This window comes from Triticum urartu, chromosome 1 (assembly GCF_003073215.2).
Source record: "Triticum urartu cultivar G1812 chromosome 1, Tu2.1, whole genome shotgun sequence".
Lineage (NCBI taxonomy): Eukaryota > Viridiplantae > Streptophyta > Magnoliopsida > Poales > Poaceae > Triticum > Triticum urartu.
The window spans coordinates 556,582,505-556,593,760 of record NC_053022.1 but is presented as its reverse complement, the minus strand read 5'-3'; the positions used below and the strand labels follow the sequence as shown (position 1 = coordinate 556,593,760).

Here is an 11,256-nt window from a genome sequence, read left to right as displayed (position 1 = left end):
TTGGTCGCTGCTATCGTTGCTTTGGGAGGTGGCTGTGTCGTGTGTTGTACTTTTGGTACTCCAGCTCCACATCTTACATGGCAAGTCCTTGATGTTTTCTGCGACTCCATGGGAAAGCTTTTGAGGTTGTGTCTCCAGGAACAGGGCATCGACATCTATGGAGTTTTGGTGTCCTTCGTCATTTGGTCCAGCATTGTTTTCTTTATTTGGGTCATTGGTCCTGGATCAGGAGTGATGACGTCTGTTGGCAGAGTTCGATGACCTCCCAAATCCCAACTACATCTGTTGAGAAAACTCTCTTTATTCCGAAATCGGCATGGAACTCCACTTACAACAGCAATTGGCAGGTCATCGACATGTAAGAGATGATTGGGATGCAAATTTTATAATGCGAGTTTTTTTTGTAATACTAGTTCAATTTTAATATGAAGCCTTAGGCACTATCGCTGAGAAAAAGAGAATGCCATTCTTTCTATTTTCCTCGTAAGAGCATCTCCAACTGATCCCTAATACTCTATCATTTTCCAGTATTGAGATAATTGGGCCAAAAAAATCAGGTGCATTTTTTTTTTCATTTCGGCATTGCCAATAAATCACCCCAACTCCAACAATATACAAAGTGAGTTTACCCAAAAAACACAATATACAAAGGTAGTTACCTTTGCCCCAATACCTTCACCAACACTGTGGGGCCCATATTTCAGCCACCCTCTCTCCTACCTAAAGCTGCTTGTGTCGCCATCGCCGCTAGCTGCTGCACCACTGCGCCATCGCCGCTCGCCGAAAGGAGATGACCTTTGTCAATTTGTGGACCTAGAAAGATTGAGGGAACGTATGTTTCTATATGTGCTCCGTAGCAAAATGTGCATGGAACATATGCTTTGCACCGAGGTTGGTCTTCTTCTTCTTCTTTGTCTAAAAAATAGCAAACTTCATGCCTAACTTGTTCGGAGGGTGGCTAAACTAGTTGGCAATGCGACGACTAGTCATCTCTTTGAAGATCTTTCAATCATGTTGTTGTTTTCTGTCATATGGCCTTTTGCCTTTACCTTGAATTTTATGTGGGGAGCTTCTTTGGGCTTGTCGTAGAACTATCATCCGCCTACTACGTGTAGTGTTCTTTTTTCATGTCCTTTATTTTCCTAAATTTGATTACTCTTTTCTTTTAGTAATGGAATAATTGTTTTTTGACAATAGAAATTGGGACCGCAATTGACAAAAACAATTTGAACCAACTAGATTTTCCAGTATAATTTTTCCTCTAATTGCAAGATGAAACGAATGTTATGTCTATGCACTCAATTTTTTCCTTTATTTCTTACGCCGTTGTATACATTCACCTAGCAATTGACTTTGAGGACTCAAGAGCCGAGATTATTGCAAAGATCAACTCTTCCTAAACTTATACCCAACTTCAAGGAACACACCATGGGTTACTACCGATCACCACGAATCAAGATTTCTCATCGGGAAAAATTGTGTCTCCCCCGGAGTCCATCGATCTCTGGCACCCAGAGGACGATGAACACAGAGAGTGAAGGCATTCACGACAGTCTTCCAATGAGTGATCTTAATTCTATGCAAATGAGTTTCATACTCGGCTCAATCTCGAGGCACATAAAAAGTCCTAGAAGATCTCGCTTCTGATGTCAGCGTGATTACCTAAATTGTGGCAATTTCATGTCCGCCTATTAGAAGGGAATTAACTTCTAATTCCAAAACATAAAGATAACAAATCATTATAATTTTCATCCTCATTATATGCATCACTGGAAACATACCTACATGTTGATTCAAATTTTTGTGAGCTAGCTTTCGGCTCATTTTAGTTGTGATACAAAAGGAAGTTTGTACTAGCCACATACATCTTCACGTCGACAATCACAAAAGATGGATATTTTGGACACAAATTGCAACCACAAGCCATTTTCCTTTACCACCTGAGTTGGAAACGTAGTCAAATACTGTTATACAGATTTTAAGCCATGGTTAGGCTTGATAAAATCACATAAAAATATTAATTAGATTTGGTTGGGGTGCATCACACCCGGGTGGTAGTACAACACCCAAGAACACACGAGGACATACAGTCCACATATCTGATATTAAACTGATAAAAACAGATACTACATTTGATCTTAGCCAAAAGACCGAGAAAGGTATGATTTAAGTCCAAGCCTTCCCCCTGCTCTTATACCCGTCCGACCAACTCCGCTGAGCAGTGCAAGCGGTGTGGGACTAATTAATCTAATCGGATGGTTTTCTGTCTAATTAGCTTCATTAACATTTGGGTGCATAAACCCAGCAATAAGATAAAAAGCCTCAAAGCCCATAATGCTTAGAGGCCCGGTAATACGCCAATACGGCCTGTGCACGGAACACAAAACACAGAGCTTTTCTGGGGTGTTTAAAAAAAAGGCCTTTCTGGGGTGGTTCTCGCGGCCGAGAAATATGAGGGTGTTTGTTTTCAGGGACTTATTGGTTTAGTGACTTAAATAAGTCCCTATAAGTCCCATCTAAACCAAACAGGAGGGACTTATAAGAACTTAAAGTGGACATTTGAGACTTATGAAATAAAACTCTCGAGGAGAGACTTATAGGGACTTATAGTTGTAATATAGTCTTATAGAGACTTATAAGTCCCAAAAACCAAACAGGTAGGGACTTTCTAGAGACTTGGGACTTATAAGTTGGGACTAAAAAAAGTCTTAGGACTTATGAACCAAAGAGGGCATACGATCCTCTACGTTTGTCTTGGAAAGGATAAATAGCAGTGTCGCATCACTCATCCGCTAGCCGCAGCGGCGGCGGGACCTCCACCGGATTTCCCTCGCCTCAGACTCATCACTCCGGTACAAGACCGCGCGCAGACAGCAGGAGCAGCGGTTCGTTGAGCAGCCTATAAGGGCGTGATGATGATTTTGGCCCTCCCGCGCGCGGCTGAGCGCCATGGTCGCGTAAAGTGCAGCGGCACCAGCGGCGCTGGCTGTCGGACTGGTCGCATGGCATCAGGCTGCCGCGCGGCCCGGGAAGTTGAGGCCGCCGTGGAGTAGATGCCGAACCGCGCGAGGCGGTGGTAGGAGAAGATACGGAAAGTGTTCCAGTCCGTCTCAAGACCTCTTCTCATATAAGGCACGACGCGATCCCCTTTTCCCTTGTGCGCCGCGACCGCTCAAACCCTAATATAATCCCCCGAAAGTTCGTTTCGTCTTCGCCGATCCATGGCCACGGCTCAGTACGGCAGCACCTCTTCGTTATGGCCGATGCTTAACATGTCCACCACTATGTTGACCTCAGATCGTCCGGCCGTGGAGGCCTCGTGGATGATGCTGGAGCGCTTCGTGTTCCGCAGGGACGACGACGACGACGAGGACGGCAGCGGCTCCTCCGCCTTCCCGGACGAAGCGGCCGCGCCGTTGAGGGCCAACTCCGTCACCTCCCTGGGCGACCCCTTCGCCGTCGCCTTGCTCCCCGCCGCCCCTCCGGCCTTCTCCCGCCTCTACGTGCAGTGGCCGCGCGGTCCACGCTGCTACGACGGCTCGGATATGGGGACCGAACTCCTGTCCGCCCACCGGGACCTCCTCCTGCTCAGCCTCACCTCCGAGCTGAGCCTCGACGACAGTGACCCTTACCGGCAGGACTACTTCGTGTTCCATGCCGCTCTAGGGGCCGGTGAATCTCGTTCTCGGCTCAAGCGGCTCCCGGCATGCACCGAGCCCATTGTGCTGAAACTGTGCGGTGAGGATACAACAATGGATCGCTGGTTCAATCGTGACACCATCGGAATATATTGCGGCAGGGATGACTTCACAGTGCTGCAGCTGGCCAAGTTCTGTGTTTCGGCAAGGAACAGTGTTATGGGAGCAGAACTATGCGTCTTCCGCTCCCCTCTGTGCACTACCGATGGCTCTCACGATAATGTTGCCGAGGGCAAGTGGGAGATTCTGACGCTGCCGATCCAGCATACAAAGGAGGAGTTCACCGACCTGACCCGTTGGTCGACCGATGCCACCATCGTATCCAACGACCGCGTGATCTGGGTTGATTACCACCAAGGAGGTATCCTGTCCTACAAGCCATGTCATGATGCACTAGAAACAAGACCACGTAGAATCATCTATTACAGCAGACTGCCTATCAACAATCGTCCTTGGGATTCCTCACCAAGCGGAGAGACACATGAGATGTGCCGCAGTCTGTGCGTCGCGGGGAAAGAGGGCGACCTCCTCAAGTTTGTCGACGTTGCCCGTGACGATGGTACCTTTTTTGGGCCGCTTGATCCTTATTCTAGTTTCACCATCACCTGCCATGCCCGTGCATCATCAGAAGATAATGTTTGGCACAAGGAGGCGGTGATTACGTCTCAAACATTTCGCCGCCTAGCCGCCCATAAGCGTCTTCTACCGTACAACTGTGTGCCCATGTTCCCTCTTGTGAATAGGGACGAACCCGATCTCATACACTTCATCGTGTGTGAGCCGAGGGACAACGTTGACAAGCTTTCGGTGGTTGTTATTGATATCATCAAAGAGGCAATAGTTTCGGTTTCTCCATATATTCAAGGAGAGGAAGACCTCTCCGGCAAAGATGCAGACATGGTCAGGCACAGGTGTCGTCTTCTGCAGTCCTTTCTCCCTGTCAGTTCTCAAACATGTTCTCAGCTGATTTCACAGGTATTAATTTACATCCCACATGTTTATTTCTTGCACATTGTGTTTTAATTACTTCATATTGGCTCTTGCTATTGTTGGCTTGGTTACTGAGCTAGTTTCCTCTGTGGGGCCTTTTCTTCCCTTTCCATTCTAATTTTTTTTCGCTTTCGCAGGTATTAGTTTGCATGTCACATATATAATTGTGTTCGTCGACCTTTTCAAACAAGCTGTTTGTTCCGTTGGTATTTTTACTAATTAATTTGACCCTGAGGTGATTGCTGTTACCAAACTGCCTGGCTGAATTTGAATTTTGAAGTGAATCTCTTGGACAGAATAGGGTAAGGATGTAAGTGAGTAATTTGAAAAAATTCGATATCTTACCGCTCGCAAGCGTCTTTTTTGTGGTTTTGTAGCAACACGGGAGATTTTGCTAGTCTGGAATTAATAAAAAAAAACTTTATCTGCTACTGTGCAATGTGCAATAGAACTCAAGTTTATGATAACTATAGTAATATGTTTCTGCATGTAGAATTGAATTCTTGTTAAATATAGCTTCATTGCTTGATCAAGATAAGGTTTAGGTAGTAGGTTCGTTCAGGGAGGTTCAGTTACACTATTTGATCCTGCTACATGTGCGGAAACCTGAAAGCCTGTAGGTAATAATACCGTAACAGCAGCACCATTACATACCATTTATTCATGATTTCAGAAAATACTAAAGTATGGATCAGTTTGCAAGCCGGTTTTGTTGTAGTGCCTACTTTTTCTGCAGTGTCCTTTCTTCCCATCAAATATTTATTTGTAGACAATGCTGCTTGTTATTGCATACCTGCTGTTGCTCGATTTGGCAACCGTTAATTAGCTCCTTTCCCATGCCAGATGAATCAACGCCTTGTCAATATGGGAGACCAGCAGCATTGCAGAACCTAAGCACATGCGGATGCGCCATTAGTGACCCACGATGGACCTGCAAAAGTGATATTTGATACTCCCTCCGTAAACAAATATAAGAGTGTTTAGATCACTAGTGATCTAAACACTCTTATATTTGTTTACGGAGGGAGTACAAGACATACATGTTCAGAACTATGCTAGGCCAAGTCAAAGAAGTACAAAATTTTGCCTATTGTTGTAAGGGTTTTAAATTAATAAGTGATTTCATTATCAAGGGTTTTAAATTAATAAGTGATTTCATTATCAACGCAATGCATGTATTCTATTGGTGTATAAATGAACCAGAACCAAACTACTCCCGCCGTCCCATAACGTAAGACGTTTTCTGACACTAGTGCAGTGTAAAAAAAAGTCTTACATTGTGGGACGGAGGGAATATTATTTTTGGGACTAGTAGAAATTAGAATAGAGTCAGCACTCGGAATTGTTGGTATTTAGAATCATTTTTTGTTGTTGAAACTTTCTGACCGGTTACTTTTGTAATAGCAGTTTGGAACTGGTTAAGATCGAAATTTTCCTTTCACTGATTGATGAGAATATCGGCAGTTGTTCTACTATAATACATCGATTTTTTTCTCTGGTTGTATGGAAATACCAAAATAGACTTCGTGCATTTGGTGACTGCTTTCAGGGATCGATCGATGTATAAGGAGGTGTAGGATTGAATTGGAACGTTGGGAAGATGACCTTGATCAGGATGAGGAGCCCGGGCTGCTTGGATTGCTCAAGTTATTATTCAATTTTGAGTTCAATCTGCCCTGCGTACTTCAGTTTCAGTATCATTTGCTAGTTCTACAAACTTGCTTTATTTCCCAGTTTGTGACTTGTTTTCATTTGTGTTTTGTATTATCCTGGAAGACACCGAATCATTCACTGAATATGTGTGATTCATCTGTTTAATCAATGTATAAAAATGTCCTTAAACTTTATTTCTTACGCTGCTACATAAAGTCAGCTAGCAATTGACTTTGATGACTCATGAGCCAAGATTTGCAAAGATCAATTCTAGCCTAAACTTATACCAGACTTTTTTTTTCGCAAAAATGATTCAGATTTATTATCCAAGTTCACTGGAAGTGCAAAGCACCTCAAACATAATAAAAATTACATCAAGATTCCGAGACCTTTACGAACTTCACGCGTGACCCGACTCCCGACTCCTCCTGTGTCGCCCCTGCGCGGCGACCGGGTGGAACCCTAGCGCCACCGCGTCCTCGTCCCTCCCCCGACTCTCCTCCTCGCCGCCGCCGGGCAAAGCCCGGTCGGCGGCGGCGGCGGCGGGATCTCTTCTCCCACGGATCGCTGGATCTGGCGTGGGCGGATCGCGCCGGTGGTTGGTGGCGCGCTGGAGGCGGGGCGCGCCGGCGAGGGCTTGGGGGCGACGGCAAGGCTCACGCTCACGGTTTCCCCTGGTGTGCGTGGGAGTCCGCTCAGGGCGCGCGGCAGCGGCCCTTGGCAAGCGGTGGCGGGCGCTGGGCTCTCGGCGGCGCTCCGGCATGTGCAGGCGGTGGTGGTCCCTGTGCGCGGTCGGCGGCTCCGTCTGTGACCCGGACGGCGCGGGGGATGGCGGCGGCCCGGCGTGGCCGGCGATCTGGATGCGGTGGTGCCGGCGGCTCGCTGATCTGCCTGTGCTCCAGGGTTCTGCCTGGTGGTGCTGGTGGTGACGGCGGCCCGTGCACGAGAGTTGGGTCCCTTCGAACTGATCCGGGTGAAAACTTGCCTTTGGCGTCTGCTAAGGCCAACGGTGGCGGCGCTATCTGCGTCGTTCCCTTCTTGAAGGCATCGCTGTGGAGAAGTTCAAGGCCACTCTTTGCTACCTCTGGGGGAAACCCTAGATCGGATGATCGGATGACGGCGGCGCTCTGGTGTCGTTCCTCCCTTGGGGGCGTCATTCTTGGAGGTACACACGTGATCGAGGGACCAGAGGACGGATTCTTTGGTGAAGCAGTGCTTCATCCTACACACTAATGGCGATGGATCTTGACGGCGTGTGATACGTCTCCAATGTATCTATAATTTTTTATTGCTCCATGCTATATTATCTACTGTTTTAGGCAATATTGGGCTTTATTATCCACTTTTATATTACTTTTGGGGCTAACCTATTAACCGGAGGCCTAGCCCAGATTTGCTGTTTTATGCCTATTTCAGTGTTTCGAAGAAAAGGATTATCAAACGGAGTCGAAACGGAACGAAATCAACTAGAGAAGTTATTTTTGGAAGGAAACCTACCGGATAGACTTGGATCCTACGCCTCCCACGGATTGATAAACCTTAGGTCATCCACTTGAGGGAAATTTGCTACTGTCCTACAAACCTCTGCACTTGGAGGCCCAACAACGTCTACAAGAAGAATTTTGTGTAGTAGACATCAAGCTCTTTTCTAGCGCCGTTGTCGGGGAGGTTAGTGATTGAAGGTATATCTTTAGATCTTGCAATCAAATCTCTTTGTTTCTTGTTTTAGCACTAGTTTAGTTTATAAAAAAACTACCAAAAAATGGAATTGAGTTTGTCTCATACGCTTCATCTTTTTAATATCTTTCGTGAGTATGATGGAAATGATAATTGTGCTCAAGTGCTAGAAGAAGAAATCTCTAAAATGTTTGGCACTAAATATTTGAATGATGAGCATGATTGCAATGTTGTTAGTATGAATTCCTTGAATATCCATGATGCTAATGATATGCAAAGCCACAAGCTTGGGGAAGCTATGTTTGATGAAGATAATATTTTTTTGTCCCCCAAGCTTTGATGAGCAAATTTATTATGATGAAAGCATGTGTCCTATCTATGATGATTATTGTGATGACACGTATGCTATAAAGAATAATGATAACCATGAAACTTGTCATCTTGATCTTAATTTTCAATCGCATGATAGTTATTTTGTTGAGTTTGCTCCCACTAATATTCTGAATGAGAAGAAATTTGCTTATGTGGAGAGCAGTACATTTTCTATGCTTGTAGATCATGAAAAGAATGATTTAGGTGCTGGTTATATTGTTTAATTCATTCATGATGCTACTGAAAATTATTACGAGGGAGGAACATATGCTTGTAGGAATTGCAATAATATCAAGTTTCCTCTCTATGTTCTTAAAATTTTAAAGTTATGCTTGTTTTACCTTCCTATGCAAGTTGATTATTGTTCCCATAAGTTGTTTGTTCACAAAATCCCTATGCATATGAAGTGTGTTAGACTTAAATGTGCTAGTCATATTCTTCATGATGCTCTCTTTATGTTTCAATTCTTATCTTTTATGTGTGCATCATTGAAATCATCATGCCTAGCTAGGGGCGTTAAACGATAACGCTTGTTGGGAGGCAACCCAATTTTATTTTAGTTTTCTTGCTTTTTGGTTCTGTTTAGGAATAAATAATCCATCTTGTTTCTGTTTAGATGTGGTTTTATGTTTTAATTAGTATTTGTGCCAAGTAGAACCTTTGGGAAGACTTGGGTGAAGTCTTTATGATCATGCTGTAAAAAAACAGAAACTTGCTCACGAGAATAGCTTCAACTTTTTACTGGAGAGCGCTATTTAGTTGATTCTTTTTGCAAATGATTACTAGACAAATTCCTCAGGTCCACCAATTTATTTTAGAATTTTTGGAGTTCCAGAACTTTGTGTTAGTTACAGATTACTACAGACTGTTCTGTTTTTGACAGATTCTGTTTTCTATGTGTTGTTTGCTTATTTTGATGAATCTATGGCTAGTAAAATAGTTTATAAACCATAGAGAAGTTGGAATAAAGTAGGTTTAACACCAATATAAATAAAGAATGAGTTCATTACAGTACCTTGAAGTGGTGTTATGTTTTCTTTCTCTAACGGAGCTCACGAGTTTTCTGTTAAGTTTTGTGTTGTGAAGTTTTCAAGCTTTGGGTAAAGATTCGATGGACTATGGAATAAGGAGTGGCAAGAGCCTAATCTTGGGGATGCCCAAGGCACCCCAAGGTAATATTCAAGGATAACCAAGCGTCTAAGCTTGGGGATGCCCCGGGTGGCATCCCCTCTTTCGTCTTCGTTCATCGGTAATTTTACTTGGAGCTATATTTTTATTCACCACATGATATGTGTTTTGCTTGGAGCGTCATTTCCTTTTGTTAGTTCTTGCTTGCTGTCTTTTAGATTAGTGTTTTGCATCTCTAGTTTCAATAAAAGTTTCAAGGATAGCTTTTGCCATGCTTATTTTGCAAGTATGCATGTTGCTGTTTGAAAACAGAAAGTTTACCGCTGTTGAAAAAATTCCCAAGAAAATTCAGAATGTGATAAAATGTTGAAACCTTTTTAATAATAAGCTCTGATAAATTTACTACAGTGGGAATTTTCTTCTATAATTTTCGGAGTAAGGGAAGTATGATGAATCTTGCATTCTTTATAGACTGTACTGTTTTGGCAGATTGCTGTTATGTTTGCATTGTTTGCATATGTTTGCTTGTTTAATGATTCTATTTAATGATAGGAGTATTAAATATGCAGAGGCATTTAGTATGCAATGTTGAATAATAATTTTAGTGATTTGTTATAGTAGAAAATGATAAGGTTTTGCATTGGTTTATACTAACCTATCTCACGAGTTCTTGTTGAGTTTGGTGTGGAGGAAGCTTTTGAGATTTAGGAAACCATGATATGAGAGGAATTAAGGAGACACAAAAGCTCAAGCTTGGGGATGCTCAAGGCACCCCAAGATAATATTCCAAGAAGTCTCAAGCATCTAAACTTGGGGATGCCCCGGTAGGCATCCCACCTTTCTTCTTCAACAATTATCGGTTAGTATCAGTTGAACCTAAGTTTTTGCTTCTTCACTTGATGTGTGCTATCCTTGAAATGTCGTTTTCTTTAGCTTTGCTTGCTGTTTGAATAAAATACCAAGATCTGAAATTCTTAAATGGGAGAGTCTTCACATAGTTGCATAATTATCCGACTACTCATTGATCTTCACTTATATCTTTCAGAGTAGTTTGTCGTTTGCTCTAGTGCTTCACTTATATCTTTTAGAGCACGATGGTAGTTTCATTTTGAAGAAATATATGAACTCTCATGCTTCACTTATATTATTTTGAGAGTCTTAAATAGCATGGTAATGTGCCTAATCCTAATATGCTAGGTATTCAAGAATAGTAAAAATTCGTATGAGTGTATTGAATACTAAGAAAAGTTTGATGCTTGATAATTATTTTGAGATATGAAGATGATGATATTAGAGTCATGCTAGTGGAGTAGTTGTGAATTTGAGAGATACTTGTGTTAAAGTTTGTGATTCCCGTAGCATGCACGTATGGTGAACCGTTATGTGATGAAGTCGGAGCATGATTTATTTATTGATTGTCTTCCTTATGAGTGGCGGTCGGGGACGAGCGATGGTATTTTCCTACCAATATATCCCCCTAGGAGCATGCGCGTAATACTTTGCTTTGATAACTTTTAGATTTTTGCAATAAGTATATGAGTTCTTTATGACTAATGTTGAGTCCACGGATTATACGCATTTTTTCCATCCTTCCACCATTGCTAGCCTCTCTAATACCGCACACCTTTCGCCGGTATCATACACCCACCATATATCTTCCTCAAAACAGCCACCATACCTACCTATCATGGCATTTCCATAGCCATTCTGAGATATATTGCCATGCAACTTTCCACCA

The 11,256-nt window shown here is 43.1% G+C and overlaps 1 pseudogene; it reads right to left on the bottom strand.

Moving 5' to 3' along the window:
• Window positions 1-1,920: 1,920 nt before the first annotated feature.
• Window positions 1,921-2,163, bottom strand: LOC125533423 (annotated as a pseudogene).
• Between the last annotated feature and the right edge of the window lie 9,093 nt (window positions 2,164-11,256).